At 42.5% G+C, this 22061-nt stretch overlaps 1 protein-coding gene and 1 pseudogene across 6 annotated transcripts in view; both read left to right on the forward strand.

Moving 5' to 3' along the window:
* ARHGEF3 (Rho guanine nucleotide exchange factor 3) overlaps positions 1-22061 on the forward strand; it is a 492515-nt gene that overhangs the window by 380518 nt on the left and 89936 nt on the right. The window lies entirely within an intron of this gene.
* On the forward strand, positions 14652-14762 carry LOC141103959 (U2 spliceosomal RNA; annotated as a pseudogene).

Below are 22061 nucleotides of genomic sequence, written 5' to 3' on the forward strand. Positions count from 1 at the left end.
ATATCCAATCTTCTCTTGCAGCCACTGAAATAGACATTGGGGTTGAATTACTAAAGCAAAATCTGGTGCAGCTCTGCATAGAAATAGAATCAGCTTCCAAGTTTTTTGTCAATGCTTAATTGCACAAGCTGATTGGCTACCATGCACAGTTGCACCAGATTTTGCACTTTCCAGTTTTAGTAAATCAACCCCATAGAGCGCTTGTAAAAAGTAAACAAAGTGTTCACTCTAGTGTAGCCACTATTTCTTTTTTGTGAGTAGGTAAGCAACCAACAAGGATTGGTCCCAGAGAAAATGATGATCGTAATTGTTGTTTCAAATTTCCATTATGCTATTCAAAATAAATTCTGAACCATTTAATTTCATTGTGGCTCACGACCGGTTACCACTTCATTTAAGTGGCCTGCGCTCTTCAAAAGGTTGAGCCCCCCCCCTGTCTTATATGTAGATTGCATCTACCATCCCACCCTCAAACCTCTTGACCTCTATTTAAAGTGGTTGTATACCCATTTTTTTTTATTTTTACCTACAGGTAAGCCTATAATAAGGCTTACCTGTAGGTAAAATGAATATCTCCTAAACCTGTACAGTTTAGGAGATTTTCACCTTGCATGCAGCCGCTGATGGACCTTGCCATGAAGAAGACTCCCGCACGAACCCGGAAGACACGCCGAGGCAAAATGTCAGCTCCCTCGGTGTGGACCGGCCTTCGATACGGGGACCTTGTTCTAAGGTAACTATTTCATAACTAGCTAGTATGCGGTGCATACTAGCTCAGTATGCCTTTGCCTTACAGGGTTTTTTTTTTTTTCTGAGGGTATACAACCGCTTTATTATCTAAAGCATTTGTTACCCCAACATTTTATATTCCTGAAATGTGCCTGCCATACCATGTACTGGTATGAAAAAGTATCCTGTCATCTTTGTATTACTTCCTTGGTGTGAAAAATCCCTGGTGTTCCTGCCAGTCCCTCTGCTTTCCTATTAAAAACTGACCACACTAAGCAGGATAGCACACCGTGGTCACTTCTCTAGCTATGCTGGGAACTCAGTGTGTTCTCCTCCAATGATCAGACTTGTCCTAACATGCCCCCCCTTCACAGCCTTTCACTGGGAAGTTCAATGTGCTGCTGCTGCTTCTCACCCCCCCCCCCCCCAGCTCTTATGTATGTAGCTGAGAACAGAGGGAATGTGATCACTTATAAAAAGGTATGAAGGAATGCCTCAATATGATTTATCTAAAGGTAGGGGCGGGTACCATCATCCAAGATAGTTTAATAGAACGAAATAGCTGGGGCTGCCCCAAACATGCCCCTGGTAAAATGGAGGAATTAGGACTATCTCAGTATGCAAGGATTAGGCAAGAATTAGAATTAAAATAACACATTTATTTAAGGAGAGATATAATTAAAACAATTTTACAAAAGACACTCATGTACAATCAAAAGTTACAACAGGGCATTGTTCATACTAGAGGTTTCAAAAGATCGATGAACCCCGTAGATCATGGGGGGCACCGAGATGTAGATCTTGGCACAGTCCTCTACATGTTTTGTGGCTTTAGTTGCTTCCTCAGGAGGAGTCAATCATTCTCATCTACAAAATAGGTAGATGCCATGGCATTGGTGAGAATGGTCTGCAAAAATCTTGACTGGAAACTGTGTTATACGTTTTTGGGAGATCTTTTTTACACTATCCATGCCATAGATATTGACCATTCCACCCGCCGGTATATGCAGACATTTTTACTTATAGGTTTTTGCCCTTGGACCCCAGCTCACACACAAGCGCTGCGCCCGGCCAGGACATGGTGTCTCTTTGATGCTATTGAGGATTTCTTTAAGTCCTCCCCCTGACATGTCCCTTCAGGTATCTACATATATTATGAGATGACCATTGGAGTGCTGCGTGTGAGGAGCCGGATGTGAGGTTGCACAACTTCTATTTTTAAATTTGTGGATGCTCAATTGTTCTGTCAATGAATATAATATACTAATTTCTCCATTAAGAACCCTGATGAAGGAAATGTTCTCTCCGAAACGCGTCTGGTTCAAGGAGATATGCTCAATTGCCATTGACCGGTTTTTATTCTGCATCCACGTTTTAGATGCATTTATGTATTCTTTATATATATATTTTTCTATTTTTGATATTGTTGTTTCTACAATAAAATTAATTATAATTACCGTATTTATCGGCGTATAACAAGCACCGGCGTATAACACGCACCCCAATTTAGGAGGGAATTTTAAGGAAAAAAAAACTTTTAGGAGGGAAGTTGAAGGGAAAAAAACTTACATTTAAATGCCCATCATGGCAGCCTTCTCAGTGCAGCCATGTCAGTGCAGCCATGTCAGTGCAGCCTTGTCAGTGCAGCCATGTCAGTGCATCCTTCCCCAGTGCAGCCTTGTCAGTGCAGACTTCCCCAGTGCAGCCTTGTCAGTGCAGCCTTGTCAGTGCAGCCTTCCCCAGTGCAGCCTTCCCCAGTGCAGCCTTGTCAGTGCAGACTTCCCCAGTGCAGCCTTCCCCAGTGCAGCCTTGTCAGTGCAGCCTTCCCCAGTGCAGCCTTGTCAGTGCAGCCTTCCCCAGTGCAGCCTTGCCCCAGTGCAGCCTTGCCCCAGTGCAGCCTTGCCCCAGTGATCCCTGCCATTCTGGGCTTCAAAATCGCCGACCGCGATTTGAAAATGGCGCCGCCGTCGCCGAAATACACAGAGCCGGTCCTCGGCTCTTCCCGGCGGCTCTCGTTCACTTTCGGCTCCACTCGTAGTCGAGTGGAGCCGAAAGTGAACGAGAGCCGCCGGAAAGAGCCAAGGACCGGCTCTGTGTATTTCGGCGCCGGCGGCGCCATTTTCAAATCGCGGTCGCCGATTTTGAAAATGTGACAGCTCGGGATCGCAGGGGATCAGCGTATAACACGCACCTGCGATTTTCCCCTGATTTTAAGGGGAAAAAAGTGCGTGTTATACGCCGATAAATACGGTATTTTCTTTTGTATTGTGGTAGTGCCTCTAAAGTCCCAAATCCAGGGGTATTTCTCTTTTTTCTTTTCTATATACACACAAATGTTTTGCCTTTTGTTTCAATTTTGAAACTGAATGGACTGTTTTATAAAGTGATCGTTTACAATCACAACTGAACTAGACGTTTATTAGTGTGGAGCTGAACACAGATTATTTAAAAAAAATCCAAATTTTGTACACCAGAAATGATTCATGGCCCATTCACTGGAGTGGCTTTGTTTAGTATTGTGGCTGTTCCTTTGTTCCATTTGTGAAACAATTTATTTACTTGCTAATTAAACAGAACATTTCCTGGACGTGGAAGTCTTTCCTGTCTGCATTGGAATGAACTTGACTTTTCCAGGAGTTCAAGTGACCTGAGCAAAGCTCCCAGTCTGTTTATTGATTTTTGTAAGTGTTAGTGCCATTAGTTTCATAGGTGGTTTAGGCTGACCATATATCACTCATATTACCAAGAGTGACAGGGAGGGAGATATTCACCACTCATTGCATAAGTCATACCAGGACACATTTCACTTGCTGCCTAACACTGACACTGGATAACTCTATCGCCTTCTGCCACACACAGGATGCATTTTGGACATGAAATGTTGTCCTGTAAGTGGTTCATGTATTCCATTTGCCCATTTCTTCTGCCAGACTGTAATCTGTTACTGTTTTGGATGGATGGAAAATCAATTTTCCCAATGACTGCAGTGTGCATATTGGTGACCAACTCTTCCTCTATAGTAAATCTTCATTTTTTTCATTGCAGCTAAATAATGTATTCTAAGCTGAAGCAATGTGTCGTCATTGAGTTCTTGATGAAGGAGGGGTGCAGGCTGTCCATCATCTACCGAAGGCTACAGAATGTTTACTGAGATAACCATTGACAAGAGTCACTAATGAAAAGACATTGCTCTTGTCAATGGTCTCATATATGTAAACATTTTGTAGTCTTCTGTCAATACACTGAAAAAGGGGATTGGGCAAGCCTCATCCAAAAGCACAGAAAAATAATAGGAATAAAAACAGAAAACTATTCCAGTACCTACAGTATAATAGCAGACTATAACGGCAGCATAATGGAGACATGGATAGGTAAAAAGTTAAACTTTATTGTATAATAATAAAATATAAAAGATGCATTAAATTAGACAAACTAACCCCAATTTGTACAGGGTGTTGACGCAGTCTATTGTACAGTTAGAAAAAATATGATATCGTAGAGTCATTAATGCATATTCTGACAATTACAGTTACAGAATACGTTATACATCAATGTGTCTGTAATGTCAATGTTTTTCCAACCACTTGGTTTCCTGAGGACCCAGACAGAAGGATGAAAGATTGCTTAAAGTGGAAGTCCATGCAAAAACGAAAATCCCTGCATCTATAGACACTACCGATCTAACACTAACCTCTCTATCCCTGTAAAGAAAAAAAACGAGTGTACATACCTTTTTGGAAGCCAATCTAACCCGCTCTGCATTGCTTGCTTGTAATGAAAAAGAGTTACTACAGAGGAAGAGTTATACCAACATGTGTAATTTGAATGACCTATATGTAAGCTAATGAAAAGCTATGCCCCCCCTTTTCATTATTTTCATTACAGCCCTCATATATAGGGTTGAAGATTCCTTGAAGTAGAAGTATATAAAAATGTATGTTGAATAATTGAGTTGTGTTTACATTTACGTGTACTAATCTGCTAAAGATTAGGTTGCCTAATTTAGGGTTTAAGATAGTTCTGTGTGTGTGCCTGCGTGTAAGAAGATACCAATCTCAGCAACCAATGTCTGGTCACTGAAATATAAACATGTACGCTCAGGTCAGCCAAGCTTACATATTCATACTTAAGAAGAGAGAAGGAGTATCCAAAATTGAACATCACAACTTAGCTTGGGGGGTAGGTCTGAGTTGCAAGCTGACACGGTTTTCCAACAAACGGGTGGTTGGTGGTAGCTGCTGCTACAGATATGAAATCATTACCAGATCCATCTGTCATTTCATATTTGTGGTCAGTTTTACTTCAACAGTCATATCTGAAGAAATCAAAAAATGCCAGACAATGGGCGTAAATAAATATTTCAACAATGTTTATTTCCTATTGGTGATTGCCTGGTAAAGCACATTGTTTTATGTACAATTTGAAAAGGAGATAGAATAATTTGAAAAATGCTGTCTCGGAATGCAGTAGCTGATTTTCTGGGATCAGATCCAGTTCCAGAATTAAACCTCAAAATATTACAAGTACCTGAGTCAATCCCACACTAAAATAGACAAAGGATTTGGTGGGAGAGGTGGTGGCTCGGTTTGATGATAGATACTTTGTTTCTTTCACTGCTAGACGCATATTTATTTTGTGCGAGGGCGGACAGAATGGTACAAATGGAATCTGCTTCTCTGTAAAATCCCCTGTAGGTGGTGAACCATGTTATCTCTATGTTTATCTGTACGTTTTAAAGTTCACTTTTTTCACATTCACTTCTGGAAAGCGATTTGTTGAGCATTTATTATTTCCATATCTGTTTAACAAAGCGTATAATCCTTAAATGAACTGCAACTTTCTGGGCCCCATCTACATTTACCAGTTTTACTGGCTGCCTTTAGTGATTTTAAATACATTTGTCTGCGGAAGAAAATGGATAAATCAGTCATAGTGGGGCATTTTCTTTACACATGACAAATGAATCGAAGAAAATTGCAAGAATCTATATTTTTAGTTTCAGATATTGAAAAAAAGATACACTAGCAATTAATGTGAAATTCAGTTAGAAGAGGAAGGGTTAAGCTGGTCATACATGGATTTTTTAAAATTTGCTAGCCGACAACGGAACTCCTCCACTGTCAGAATACACTGATCAGAGCTGCAGTTGATTGGCTGCATGCGCTAATCGAACACAAATTTTCCAACTGTCCTGTTTGAGAGGAGTCGATCACTAGGTTGACTCCTCTCAACGGGAACAACCATAGCCCATAGATGGATCAAACTTTGACCAGTCCCCGCTGAACTGGCCAAATTTTGAACCAACTTTGGCCAGCTTTAGAACTTCCTAAAATGGAACATCAGCCAAAAAAAGATGAAATAGAATAGCTCATTAAAGACTAAAAGAGAAAAATTAGCTTTTGTTGCAATATTCACCTTCAGTACTTTTTATGCTGCTAAATGTGTCCTCAGTCTGATGCATCATTCAACCCATTTCATCTGAGCCCAGGGTGTCTTGGACCGGCCCCCAGCCTTTGACTGGACAGTGAAGGGTAAAGCAGGACAGCGATGAGCTCATCTCTCTGCCAAACTGCCTTCTCTTTCTTTTAGCATGCTTCTTGTCAGCAAATGGTGTCTGTTTTGTCTGTGATAGCACTGGACTGATTGAAATTAGACTTGGTTCTGATGGATAAACAATGGAGTGCATCGTCCTTCAAAGACGCTGATCCATGATGAAGGTATAATGTATATGGATCTTTTTCTGGTCTTAAGCTGCTACCTCTCTGATCTTGACAGAAGGAACACTCAGCAGATAAACTTTGGGGTGGGTATTAAGGAGCACTTAGTACAAAAGTTCATATCACTTGAAGGCCTTTTTGAAATATTTATGGGTTATGGCATCAAACACAGCCTACGTGCTGCAGGAGAAATGCCTCTCGCTTCTTTCAGTTCCACTAGTTAAGCTTCCTCCATGAATGCAAGGTTCACGCACACACTTGTCACTCTATCCACCACCACCTTCATCTTTTTCTGGTCGTCTTCTGGCTTATTTAAGGAAAGTGGGAAACAAGCATTGGACCTGTAAGATTGTTATTGGTATTGCTCTCTAATCTTAAGATGTTTATGTAGGTGTTCTAGTTCCCAGGCAGGTGACTTCTAAACCTCAAAGGATCTTCAGAGTCTCCTTGACTTGTAGTGTAATGTAGCAAAAATTTAATTGAAGTGCCACACCACTGCTTAGGCTCGGTTCACACTGGGGCGACTTGGGATCCGACTTGTACGCCCTCAAGTCGCCCCAAGTCGCCCCAGAAATAGTTTGAATGGGAGTGAACGCTAGCGTCTTAATAGACGCTACTGAAGTCGCTCCGACTTCAGAGCGTACTCCCTGTACTACTTTGATCCGACTTGGTAGGCGACCTGTACCATAGAAATCAATGGAAGTCGCCTCCAAGTCGGATCTCTCTGTAAAGTCAAGCGACTTTGCAGGGAAAACCCCTCCCTCCCCCCCTCCCTCCCAGAGAGCTGATTGCCCCGTGATTGGCCACAGGCGAAGTCGCCTGTCATGGAGGCGACTTCAAGTCGCCTCGTAATTTGCCGAAGTCGCGCTGAAGTCGCGCTAAAGTCGCGCTGAAGCCGCGTTGAAGTCGCGGTACAAAGTCGCGCTAAAGTCGTGTTGCCCATGTGTGAACCGACCCTAAGAGGTCCAGATATTTATTTTGAAAAAGGTCAAGGATATAATAGAAAGAGTACTCAATGCTTAGTGGGATTCCAAAAATACCCCCTTCATCAAGGTTTGAGATTGAAAACAATGTAAATGGACTAGATGTGAACTGAACCTTTAGTGATATTTCCTTTAGTGTGTTTTCAAGCACAGGTCTTGTCAGCAGCTGATTTGATTTTGGGCTGTAGGAACCACACTTAGGAGAGCCCTCCTCTTTATGTTGCATCTTTAGAACAGCAAGTGAAGGGGAATCTCTTAATCAGTCATACTTTGACCTTAAATACACTTAAAGGTAGAACTTGGAAAACAGATCTCCTTTTAATGATGAGTGGGGAAATTACATTTGATAACATCTGCTGAAACATTACTGGGAGACCTAACCATTTAGTTAACTTGTGTACCAGATCATAATAGCTCATGCTGTTAATCCTTATACAACCAGATAATAAACACCCAGAATGATGTACTTTGACTGACAATCCATTGTTGTTCATGCTTACTAGAGCTTGCTCCGCTATCAAAAACTGCAGTTAGCATTTACAGAAAATGCCAAGAACAAGAGTGCTGAGCTTTTTTCCTGTGTGGCCGGCATCAAATACAAAATTCATAGTGCTATTTTGGGCACCGAATGTCTCATTGCCGATCATAAAAGTGAGTTCTTTGTGTCCTCAGTGCTTGAAAAGGACTTAGGATGTTCTCCATCCATTTCCTGCCATTTCAGTTTTGTCAACAGACTTGTCAAATAAATTGGGGTTGGGTTTCCCTTATTGTCTATTACTTGACATTGTGATTCACACTCAGATCATTTTCCAAAATAGAATATACACTTGTGGTCAAGAGAACATTACATACTGACCTCAGACCTTTCATAATCAAGCTCATTGTGACAAACAGATGAGAAATCATGCTGATGGTTATAAAACACACATCAATTCATTATGTGTTCTACTGGAAAGGTGAAATATCTAATGAAACATTGATATCTATAGAGTTTTTATTGTTCATGTATCAGACATTGTATAGGATAGTGTAATAGCTGAACATTTGGTTATTGTTGCTGCCTCTTGGGGAGAATTCTCCGACACTCAAGGCAGGCAGAGTATATTAAGCCAAAAAAAAGCACATGGCAATGCATTGAATTCACATTGTGCTAAGAGTCAAAATGGTTTAGTTTAGTTTATCTGAATTGCTCCTATACTAACCAACCATCAGCAAGGACAGTGTTGACAGCAAAAAATACGGGACTGAAGCCACAGGCCTGTTAGAGCCCTCACTGTTTTTCCTTATCTCTATACTGGTTTGTCATTAAAGCCCAATTGAAGTCTAATGCCCCGTACACACGGTCAGATTTTCCGATGGAAAATGTGTGATAGGACCTTGTTGTCGGAAATTCCGACCGTGTGTAGGCGCCATCACACATTTTCCATCAGATTTTCCGACACACAAAGTTTGAGAGCAGGCTATAAAATTTTCCGACAACAAAATCAGTTGTCGGAATTTCCGATCGTGTGTGCACAAATCCGACACACAAAGTGCAACGCATGCTCAGAATAAATAAAGAGATGAAAGCTATTGGCTACTGCCCCGTTTATAGTCCCGACGTACGTGTTTTACGTCACCGCGTTCAGAATGATCGGATTTTCCGACAACTTTGTGTGACCGTGTGTGTGCAAGACAAGTTTGAGCCAACATCCGTCGGAAAAAATCCTAGGATTTTGTTGTCGGAATGTCCGATCAATGTCCGACCGTGTGTACGGGGCATAACACCTTTTTATATATTTATATTCCTGTACTCTTGTATGATTTGTGACTGATTTTTCTTTTTCTCTTTGTGAAAATGTTTCTTCCTGCCTTTCCACTCTTGTGCCCTATAGATATAACTGAATAACAGTCACACTCAGTACATGTCCTGCCAAAGACTCCTATTAAAGAGAGAAAAGAGGGGGGCGCAATTGAATAGTTCTGATACTCAGTACTAATTACTGAGATTAATTGGTCAAATTCTGATACCATCTGGTACATCCAGATATATAGTCATATATCCAACTTGCATGCAAGTGTTTCATTTCTATTAGCCAACATTGGAAGAAAAAATGGAATGATGGCTTCTATGGAGTAGGCTCTTTGCTGTAATGATACAGACCAACAATATTTATTACAAACCGGGCTGAAGCTATACACTACCAGAAATAACAAATAGGTATACACCCCAGAAATCTTGCAGATACACTCAGTAAGCAAGCAAACTTCAGCTCCTGAATATGTGCTTGGTCCTACCCTTTCCCATCTTTGAACCTCACTTTTGGTCCACAGCTATGATGGGTGGCTCCGCTTCAGGATCTGAAGTCTTCCATTTGCATATTAGTGCACACCTAGGTTTTGGAGCTCTGCAAGCTAAGTTTTTATTCAGATAGAGGTGCGAGTTTGCTGTTCCCCTTTTGCTGGCATGGCAGTTTACCAGCTTTTAACTGTACATGAGTTTACTTTAGGGTGCAAATTAAAATTGTATTTCCCTTATGATTTTCTATTAGTTAAATCATTTAGTGCTGATTAATATATCATTTTGTACCACCTCACTTTTCATCTCATTTCCTGAGTATTTGATTCTTCCATAATGGTTGGGCAGGGTTTTCCTCCTCCGTACACAATGGTCCCTGTACAGAGGTCAGCCAGGACAATGACAAGTCAGCAGAGAGAATAGAGACACATTCTATGTAGGTGCCAACACTGCAATTCTTACTAAGGTTTATTTTTGTCCTGTAACAAGAACTTTATTTCATATTTTTAATCTAAGCTAAGTTGGTTAAAGGATGAGATTTAGCTAAGACCTTTGAAAAGAGGAGTTCCATAACACTTCCATTTGTGAGCTCACAAGCAATCCACCGCTTAGCTTCCAAAATAAATAAGTGATAATAGCGCTGTATAATTACACCAAATCCTGATAACACTGTGCTTGGTATTATCAATACAGAAATAAGCACTGAGCTATGCTGATTTTAACCTGCATTAAAGTTGGGTGTCAAAACAGTACCCACCCTATTTGTTTCCAGAATTGAGCACCACCAAGTAGAGGAGTTTATATAATGGGGTTGATTTAGTAAAGGCAAATAGCCTGTGCACTGCAAGTGCAGTTGCTCCAGAGCTTAGTAAATGAGGTAAAGCTATACTTTGCAAAGAATACCCAATCACGTGCAAGGATAATGAAAAAAAAACTGCATTTTTACTTGCACACGATTGGATGATAGAATTCAGCAGAACTTACGTTCATTTACTAAGCTCTGGAGCAACTGCACTTTGCAAAGTGCACAGTCTATATGCCTTTAGTAAATCTATCCCATTATATTTTGGCTATGGCCATCACATAAAGCTAGAAAGTATTCACAAAATACAGGTATAAGTGGGTGTAAAAAAAACTGCAAATCTCTTGGGTATATATAAATCATATATGACACAACCCCTATGTGAATAGCTAAATTATATGTATAGGCATTTTTTAGTGTTAGAGTGGGGAAAGGTTAGAGCCCTAGAGAGGCCTAATAATAAATATTTTATTGATGTCAGATGGGACCTCAGATTGTAAGCCCCTTGAGAGCAGGGACTAGAGATGAGTTTGGAAGAGTTTGGGCTAGGATCCAAACCCATGTGCATGATTTGACAGGAAGCCATCGCCTGTATGGGCCAATCATCTGCAGCCAGAGTATTCCCTGTCCTGCGGCCGCAGGTATTTAAAGGGTGTATACATGGGACTGTGAGCTGGTGAATGCCCTAGCAGTTGCCAATTCTCTGACAAACTTGCACACATGGGTTTGGATACCAGTCCGAACATGCTTGAGCTTATCACTGGCAGGTACTGGTGCGAATGTACAATATATAAAGTGCTGCGTAAATTGTCAGTGCTATTTGAAATTTTCCACATTTTATCATGTTACAACCAAAGACGTAAATTCATTTTATTGTGATTTTTTGTGATGGACCAACACAAAGTGGCACATAATTGTGAAGTGGAAGGAAAATGATAAACGGTTTTCCAAATATTTTACAAATCAATATGTGAGAAGTGCGGCGTGCATTTGTATTCAGCCCCCTTTACTCTCATACCCCTAACTAAAATCTAGTGGAACCAATTGTCTTCAGAAGTCACCTAATTAGTAAATAGAGTCCACCTGTGTGTAATTTAATCTCAGTATAAATACAGCTGTTCTGTGATTTGTTGGAGGACCTTAATGAACAAACAGCATAATTAAGGCCAAGAAACACCAGACAAGTCAGGGATAAAGTTCTGGAGAAGTTTAAAGCAGTATTAGGTTATAAAAAAAAATATCCCAAGCTTTGAACATCTCACGAAGCACTGTTCAATCCATTAAAACCTACCAAGACATGGCCATCCACCTAAACTGACAGGCAGGGCAAGGAGAGCATTAATCAGAGAAGCAGCCAAGAGGCCCATGGTAAATCTGGAGGAGCTGCAAAGATTCACAGCTCAGGTGGGAAAATCTGTCCACAGGACAACTATTAGTCTTGCACTCCACAAATATGGCCATTATCGAAGAGTGGCAAGAGGAAAGCCATTGTTAAAAGAAAGCCATTGGAAGTCCTACTTGCTGTTTGCGAGAAGTCATGTGGGGGACACAGCAAATATGTGGAAGAAGGTGCTCTGGTCAGATGAGACCAAAATTGAACTTTTTGGCTTAAAAGCAAAACGCTATGTGTAGCAGAAAACTAACACTGCACATCACCCTGAACACACCATCCCCACCGTGAAACATTGTGGTGGCAGCATCATTTTGTGGGGATGCTTTTCTCCAGCAGGAACAGGGGAGCTGGTCAGAGTTATACAAAGGCAATCTTAGAAGAAAATCTGTTATGCCACGTACACACGAGCGGACTTTTCGACCGGACTGGTCCGACGGACCAAGTCCGGAGGACAATTCGACCATGTGTGGGTTTCATCGGACCTGCAGCGGACTTTTTCGGTCGAAAATCTGACGGACTGTAGATTTGGAACATTTTTCAAATCTTTCCGACGGACTCGAGTCTGGTCGAAAAGTCCGCTCGTCTGTATGCTAGTCCGATGGACAAAAACTGACACCAGGGCAGCTATTGGCTACTGGCTATGAACTTCCTCATTTTAGTCCGGTTGTACGTCATCACGTACAAATCCGTCGGACTTTGGTGTGATCGTGTGTAGGCAAGTCCGTTCGTTGGGAAAGTCCGTCGGATAGACCATCGGACCAGTCCGGTCGAAAAGTCCGCCCGTGTGTACACTGCATTAGAGTCTGCAAAAGACTTGAGACTGGGGTGGAGGTTCACCTTCCAGCAGGACAACGACCCTAAACGTACAGCCAGAGCTACAATGGAATGGTTTAGATCAAAGCATATTCATGGGTTACAATAGCCCAGTCAAAGTCCAGACCTAAATCCATTGAGAATCTGTGGCAAAACTTGAAAATTGCTGTTCACAGACGCTCTCCATCCAATCGGACAGAGCTTGAGCTATTTTGCAAAGAAGAATGGGCAAAAATGCCACTCTCTAGATGTGCAAAGCTGGTAGAGACATCCCTTGCAGCTGTAATTGCAGCCAAAGGTGGTTCTACAAAGTATTGACTTTTCACATGTTTACATAGTAAAAAAATATTGAAAACCATTTATCATTTTCCTCCCACTTTGTGTTGGTTTATCACATAAAATCCCAATAAAATACATTTACATTTTTGGTTATAACATGACAAAATGTGGAAAATTTCAAGGGGTGTGAATACTTTTTCAAGGCACTGTAAATACCTACAATACATAAATAATAATTAAGCAAATATACATGGATATAATATGTTGTCAGTTATTCATTGGTTTGTTGAATGACAATATAAAATATTCATAGCCACCACTAAATCTGTGTTAGAATCATGGACAGTACAACCCAATTGAACTCTTTAGGTGGTGTGCTATTTTGTACCTCGCCGACTGCTCTCAGCATTCCTAGGAGTTCAGTAATCTTATAGCAAATAAAGCTACATTTTCAAACAGAAAAATAAAAGTTTGTTTGCATATTATTATTATAATGTTTGTAAATGGATAAAGGCTCTGCAAAGGAGAATTAATGGCAAAGTTAATATTTAAGTGGCATTGTAGTTCCATGTCAATCCCTAGGTGATAAGTGGTATTAGAATGTTAAGTAGGTGTAAGTCTCGCTTGTGTGTGAGACGTTCTACATGTGACATTCCAGTTACAGACATGGGGTTTTACGAGCTGATCATACAAAGAAGACACATGTTTCTGATCCACTGTCTGACCCTGTGTATCTGTGTACCAACCACTTAGGCTGGACATGCAAACTGCTTTAAATATATAGGAGGATTTTGCCATAACTCACTTGGCGCCAGCCTCTGCTACGTAAAAGAGACATGTCAGTGCAAGTGGGTGGGTTAAAGTCAAAGCGTCCAGGACAATCTGTTGGTGTGATTTGGTATTTAGAGGTTTACAGTAAATTCCGCAGTACAAGAGATAGAAAGCGGCAGCTTGGATTATGATATAATTTTTATTATATACACAGCGTAGCTGAGGGATTAAAGTGACCTTTGGAGAGGTTCCTCAAAGACTATGAAGAACAATTTTCTAGGCGAGAGATCACACGCAAGACTGCTTGAGACTGAGAACATTTGTTTATTTTATGTAAATGGCATTCAAGTGTTTGTATTAATATTTGTACTCAGGACGAAATCAAATATAGTTCATCTCGTAGAGACAGAAAGAGCACAACATTTATTTTAGGGACCATTAATCCTAAAACACAAGTTGGCCTATACAAAAGGGCCAAAAAAATATTTACAGAAACGTATATAAAAGATTCTGGACGGTTGTAGATATTTGAGACAAAGTTGATATTATGAGAAACTATATTTTGGAACACACAACAGACTTTCCGTTGAATGATAATATTAAAGAGGTAGTAAACCAAGTTGAAAAAAAAAAAAAGAAACTGGTTCCCTCTATGGTAATATCATAATGTGATAGTATGCACCACATTCTAGCATATTATGAAAGACTTGCCTAAATGAGGAGATCCACCTGGCCCCGGCCGTTTGAATGGTTGAGACGCAATGATGTCACTCTCACGCATGTGCGCAGGAGTCACAGCCGCGGCACAACTCTCTCTTAAAGGACGGAATGCTGTCCATTGAGAGGGCAGTGCTCATGCACTGATTGTAGGCTTACCTGTAGGTACAACGCTTCTCTGCCTTTTGGCTAAGATCAAGTGTAGTATCTGTTCTTATCAGTTTCCAGAGGAGGCGCTGTTGCAACTTCCGAGTGTAGGGAGGGCACATGCAAATCCAATGGTGTAATTGGACCTGGAAAGATGGTTCGGCAGTGCCGGTGTCTGGACGCCCACCGAGACGTCAGCGGGGCCGAGTCCGAACTGTCCGGAAGGGTTCTCCTGGTGAGGATGGGTGCTGCATCTGGGTCTGGCCGGAGGGTCGGGTCCCTGGCCTTCTGGCCTAGATTGTGGTAGCTCTAGCTACGGACAGTTATTCAGGAGAGAACACTTACTCCTCCTTTGGGAGGGGGGGAGTGGTTAGTATTTCCCGAATGTAATCAGGAAGGAGTGATGGGAGCGACGGTGGAGCCTGATGGTAAAGGGCTCTCACCAAGCTCCCTGAACTTCATGCCTTTCTGCCTGGAGTGGGGGTGGCTGTGGTCTGGGCCGTTGGTCAGGGTTGGTCCTGAAAGCCTATGAAATATGTGCCCCTGGAGTGGAAATCCAGGGGTGCCAAAAAAACACTGTGAGTGACATTCACTTTGGTTTGAGGCACCACGGTCACTGCACCATAGAACACGCTTATTTAGCACCTGCGTGTGATGAGTAGGGTCGTAGGTCCTCGGGCCAGCCCTGAAAGTCTTGGGAAGGGGTGTATAATAGGCCTTTTGGCTTGGTTCAATTTCTCTCATGGGTTCTCCCTTCGGGGAAGCCTCACCTAGTACTTGGGTGGGTCTGTTTCGGCAGGCCCTCCAGAGAACGGGGTCCATCATGTTTTCGGCCAGATGGACCAATTGTGTAAGTACCCTTGTCTCCGTCTGGAGCCTAATGCCCTGGGGGATTCAGGGAAAGGCACACTTGTGTACCCGTTTGCTCTTTTTTGTGTTACACTCTTTATGTGTGTGCACATTTTTTTGGCACCGGGTGAAGTTTTTGGGTGTGTTATGCATGCCATAGGCTTTCAAAAAAAAAAAACCTGTAGGTACAAAACAACAAAGGGAGTTTACTCCCACTTTAAAGATGGCTATGCACAATGAGAGAGCCATTTGGTGGGCTATTGTTTGACAGTCCCTCTTCTATGAAGTCCTAAAGCTGAGGCTTAGGTATGGCAATCTTAACATAGGTACCAGTAATGGCTGGTGCTTAATATTTTTTGGGGGGGCAAGCAAACCTGCCCCCCACACTCGCACGACCGTCACCAACCCCCCCCCCCCCCACACGTGAGAGGCGGTGATCAGTCCAGCCTTGCCTTAGGAGGCTGCTTCTCGCTCCAGGCTCCTGGCCAAACAGGCGTTGCTTCTCCTCCAGGCCGAACAGGAAGTGGGTCCTGAGACTCCCTGGCCAATCAGATCTCGGGATCGGCTTCCTGATTGGCTGGGAAGAGAAGCAGGAAGACATTAGCGAATTCTAATTTGCAAATGTCACACAACTGGGTGGGCTCAGGGTGCAGTGCTCTCCGCCCTGTACCAACTTTTTTTTTAAGCCAATTAGAGCCTCGGGCTCTAATCATGTGCTTCAAAGAAAAAAAAAACCCTTCGAAAGCCAAGCGTCCGGTGCCCTGCATGTAGATTAGGGGCCAGACGCATGGATTAGGGGGGCGGCGCTCCTACCCCCTGCATTAAACAGCCGCCACTGATAGGTGCATTGGTCCAGCTTAGAGTACATAGGTATGTGACATACCTGTGGGATCCTTCTAAAAGCTGGAAATCACTGAACTAGACACCACTACTCCCCTGATCCACACCACCTGTGCCAAGTGGTTGCCCTGCTACATTCTAACCACAGATAGTCACTTACTTGTCATGAGCACCATTCAGAAATCAAATCTGCATTCTCTCAATGCAAAGCCTTCCCTGATTGGATGAGGTAGTGAGGCAGGGAGGTAACGGCACAATCTCCTCTTCATCCAATCGCAGAACACTGCGCATTCATTGAGAAAATGCGAAGTGTTTTCTGAATGGTGCCTGTGCTGAGAGAGGTAAGGACCCAGAAGCAAGTGGAGTTTGCTGCAGTAGCTGTGCCTAGTACAGTAATTTCCAGCTTCTTCCCCCTGCCGTGTCATCCATTCACAGGAATCCTTGAATGAAGAAACTACAGGTCCCATCTTCCACCATGGCAGAGGGAAGTTCTCAATGGAGCACAAGTGCAGTGACGTTACCGCACTTGTAGTCCAGTAATACTTCCTCTAAACCCTTAACTGCAGGTACCTTGGTATGAACCTGCGACTGAAATAATAGTCTGCGGGAACCAGAGCATTACACTTGCGATCACTGATCCTGGTTGCAATGCAAAAAAAAAATACCTTCTCTCTTTTTTTTTATTAATCAGTATGGATATATTTGATATTTTTTGCAAAAGGTAGACTGTGGAGTTGATTTACTAAAGGCAACTAGACTGTGCACTTTGGACTGTTTACACCCAGTGCTACAAGTTTTCTGCCTGCGCAATAGAGCCCCATTTAGGCTTGTTTACCTCCATTCGCCAAGTGGGAGATGCAGAGAGATGGACCCCATGAATTTCCACAGAACTCTACCGCGCAGGCGTGGGCAGGAGACAGAAGGCCTGTGTCACAAAATGTAAACATTTTTTGTAAGCATGCCTCTGAGGAGGGGGAGAGTTGAACTGATTAGCTTAGGTCACAGGGGCAAAAAAAAACTGGACTTTATCTAAAAGTGTGCTTTTTCTTTAACCACTTCAGCCCCGGAAGGATTTACCCCCTTCCTGACCAGAGCACTTTTTACAATTTGGCACTGCGTCGCTTTAACTGCTAATTGCGCGGTCATGCAATGCTCTACCCAAACGAAATTTGCGTCCTTTTCTTCCCACAAATAGAGCTTTCTTTTGATGGTATTTGATCACCTCTGCCGTTTTTATTTTTTGCGCTATAAACGGAAAAAGACTGAAAATTTTGAAAAAAAATGATATTTTCTACTTTTTGTTATAAAAAAAATCCAATAAACTAAATTTTAGTCATACATTTAGGCCAAAATGTATTCAGCCACATGTCTTTGGTAAAAAAAATGTCAATAAACGTATATTTATTGGTTTGCGCAAAAGTTATAGCGTCTACAAACTAGGGTACATTTTCTGGAAGTTACACAGCTTTTAGTTTATGACTGCCTATGTCATTTCTTGAGGTGCTAAAATGGCAGGGCAGTACAAACCCCCCCAAATGACCCCATTTTGGAAAGTAGACACCCCAAGGAAATTGCTGAGAGGCATGTTGAGCCCATTGAATATTTATTTTTTTTGTCCCAAGTGATTGAATAATGACAAAAAAAAAAAAAAAATTTACAAAAAGTTGTCACTAAATGATATATTGCTCACATAGGCCATGGGCTATGTGGAATTGCACCCCAAAATACATTCAGCTGCTTCTCCTGAGTACGGGGATACCACATGTGTGGCACTTTTTGGGAGCCTAGCCGCGTACGGGGCCCCGAAAACCCAGCACCACCTTCAGGATTTCTAAGGGCACACATTTTTGATTTCACTCCTCACTACCTATCACAGTTTTGAAGGCCATAAAATGCCAAGATGGCACAACCCCCCCCCCCCCCAAATGACCCCATTTTGGAAAGTAGACACCCTAAGCTATTTGCTGAGAGGCATGGTGAGTATTTTGCAGCTCTCATTTGTTTTTGAAAATGAAGAAAGACCAGAAAAAAATTTTTTTTTTTTTCTTTTTTCAATTTTCAAAACCTTGTGACAAAAAGTGAGGTCTGCAAAATACTCACTATACCTCTCAGCAAATAGCTTGGGGTGTCTACTTTCCAAAATTGGGTCATTTGGGGGGGGTTTGTGCCACCTGGGCATTCCATGGCCTCCGAAACTGTGATAGGCAGTGAAGAGTGAAATCAAAAATTTACGGCCTTAGAAAGCCTGAAGGCGGTGCTTGGTTTTCGGGGTCCCGTACGCGGCTAGGCTCCCAAAAAGTCCCACACATGTGGTATCCCCATACTCAGGAGAAGCAACAGAATTTATTTTGGGGTGTAATTTCACAAATCCCTATGGCATGTTTGAGCAATATAACATTTAGTGACAACTTTGTGCAAAAAAAAAAAAAAAAAAAATTTGTCTCTTTCCCGCAACTTGTGTCACAATATAAAATATTCCATGGACTCGACATGCCTCTCAGCAAATAGCTTGGGGTGTCTACTTTCCAAAATGGGGTCATTTGGGGGGGTTTGAACTGTCCTGGCATTTTATGCACAACATTTAGAAGCTTATGTCACACACCACCCACTCTTCTAACCACTTGAAGACAAAGCCCTTTCTGACACTTTTTGATTACATGAAAAAATTATTTTTTTTTGCAAGAAAATTACTTTGAACCCCCAAACATTATATATTATTTTAAAGCAAATGCCCTACAGATTAAAATGGTGGGTGTTTCATTTTTTTTTTTCACACAGTAATTGCGCAGCGATTTTTTGTGGAAAAAACACACTTTTTTAAATTTTAATGCACTAAAACACACTATATTGCCCAAATGTTTGATGAAATAAAAAAGATGATCTTAGGCCGAGTACATGGATACCAAACATGACATGCTTTAAAATTGCGCACAAACGTGCAGTGGCAACAAAATTAATACATTTTTAAAAGCCTTTAAAAGCCTTTACAGGTTACCACTTTAGATTTACAGAGGAGGTCTACTGCTAAAATTACTGCCCTCGATCTGACCTTCGCGGTGATACCTCACATGCATAGTGCAATTGCTGTTTACATTTGACGCCAGACCGACGCTTGCGTTCGCCTTAGCGCGAGAGCAGGGGGGACAGGGGTGCTTTTTTTTTTTTCTTTATTATTTTTTTGCTTTTTTATCTTATTTTTAAACTGTTCCTTTCATTTTTTTTTTTTTTAAATCATTTTTATTGTTATCTCAGGGAATGTAAATATCCCCTATGATAGCAATAGGTAGTGACAGGTACTCTTTTTTGAAAAAATTGGGGTCTATTAGACCCTAGATCTCTCCTCTGCCCTCAAAGCATCTGACCACACCAAGATCGGTGTGATAAAATGCTCCCCCAATTTCCCAATGGCGCTGTTTACATCCGGCGAAATCTAAGTCATAAAATGCTTGTAGCTTCCGGTTTCTTAGGCCATAGAGATGTTTGGAGCCACTCTGGTCTCTGATCAGCTCTATGGTCAGCTGGCTGAATCACCGGCTGCATTCTCAGGTTCCCTGTTGAGACAGGAGAGCCAGAGAAAAACACGGAAGACGGTGGGGGGGGGGCATTCCCTCCCACTGCTTGTAAAAGCAGTCTAGAGGCTAATTAGCCGCTAGGATTGCTTTTACATGAAAGCCGACCGCTGGCTAAAAAGAATGATACCAAGATGATACCTAAACCTGCAGGCATCATTCTGGTATAACCACTCAAAGTCGTGAATGGCGTACCTGAAGACAAAAAAATGGTTAACAATAAAGCACAGTAAACGGTAAAGTATAAAAAATTGCATACCTGAAAAGCAAACATGATAAAACATAATAACAATAAAACATTGCAGAATAGAATACAGTAAAAAAGAGCAGAACAATAGAGAGAGAATAGAGAGAGAGAGAACAATAAAACGACAACTATTTTTTTTTATTTTTGTTTGTGTTTTTTTTTTTTTTTTTGTAACTGTAACTTTTATAACTGTAACCGGTTCCAGGTTCGGGTCTCTCAAAATGCGATGGCATCTTGGGAGACCCTGTGAAAGTGTGCCTAGTCTGTGCAATGCTGTACCCTACGCTAATACTCAACTAGTGAATGGTAGCGTTCAAAACATTCACCAATGCAAAGACCAGGATTATCAGGACAGGAGGGACAATAATAGCGGGTGTCACGTCTATATCCGCGCTTGCTGCAGACACATCTTTTTTGGGGGGGGTTCGTTGGGTAGGGGTACTCGGGAGGACATATAAATGCCTCTCATGCAGCCGACTGCATTTGGTTGGGGATGTGAATGGGGGAAGTACGGGCGCTGCAGAAGCGGTGGGTTCACAAATTAGGATTGGCGAATGCAGCAGGAAGGGCATTATGGGCACGACAGGCCTATGTTTGTCTTTTTGGTGGCAGCGCGACACTACTTGTGCTTGCCACCTCACCAGCTTGAACTGCACTTATGGGACTCGCCACGTCACCAAGTGTTACTGCAGTGCTGGTTTGACTACGACCGGGGTGTACTAGGCCGCTGGCGCTTGCCAGTTCACCAAAACGCTACAAAAAAAAGTGACAGTGATCGATCGATACTGCACTTGGGTGGGCTGGGCCGGGCGGAGGGGCAAAATGCAGGTGCTAGCAGGTATCAGGGCTGATCCCACTAACACTGCGTTTTTGGGAACCCTAAACTGCTGGGGACGCTAGTATAGATCTGATCGGATCAGATATTGATCCGATCAGATACTATACCACTAAGGGAGGTGTACGGTGCGTGCTTGGGTGTTAGCGGTACTGGCGCTAACCTGAAGCTGCCTGGGGCTGGCGCTTGCCAGTTCACCAAAATGCTACCAAAAAAACTGTTAGCGATCGCAGGGATCAGGCCTGACTCTGTGAACGCTGCAGTTATGCGTTTAGTGTTTTGTAAGTGTCAGTGATCGATCGATACTGCACTTGGGTGGGCTGGGCTTGGCCGGGCGGAGGGGCAAAACGCAGGTGCTAGCAGGTATCTGGGCTGATCCCGCTAACACTGCGTTTTTGGGAACCCTAAACTGCTGGGGACGCTAGTATAGATCTGATCGGATCAGATATTGATGCGTTCAGATATTATACCACTAAGGGAGGTGTACGGTGCGTGTACGGTGCGTGCGTAGGTGTTCGCGGTACTGGCGCTAATCTGACGCTGCCTGGGGCGACGCATATCACCGCCGGGCGATCAGGGGGCTAAACCTTTATTCGGTAATAAACGGCGGGTGCCCTGACACTATAAAAAATAAACAAACTAACCAGCAGTTATACGGTGATCAGTGGTGAAAGGGTTAACTAGGGGGCAATCAAGGGGTTAAAACATTTATTAGATAGTATATGGGGGTCCCTGTCGCTATAAAACGCTGACAGCGAACCTAAATATTTACGTCCCTAACTAGTGTCACCAGCGACACTAATACAGCGATCAGAAAAATGATCGCTTAGCGACACTGGTGACAGGGGGTGATCAAGGGGTTCAAACTTTATCTTTATTAGGGGGGGTTAGGGGGGTACCCTAGACCTACAGGGGGCTAATACTAACTGTCTTACCACTGCTAACTGTCACAAACTGACACTATGCAGTAATCAGGAAAAAAACAAAACAAAACAAAAAAACTGCTTGGTGTCAGTTTGTGACAGGGGGGGGGGGTGATTGGGGGGGGATCGGGGGGGGATCGGGGGTGTTTAGTGTGCCTGGCATGTTCTA

The sequence above is a fragment of the Aquarana catesbeiana genome, linkage group LG07 (assembly GCF_042186555.1).
Source record: "Aquarana catesbeiana isolate 2022-GZ linkage group LG07, ASM4218655v1, whole genome shotgun sequence".
Lineage (NCBI taxonomy): Eukaryota > Metazoa > Chordata > Amphibia > Anura > Ranidae > Aquarana > Aquarana catesbeiana.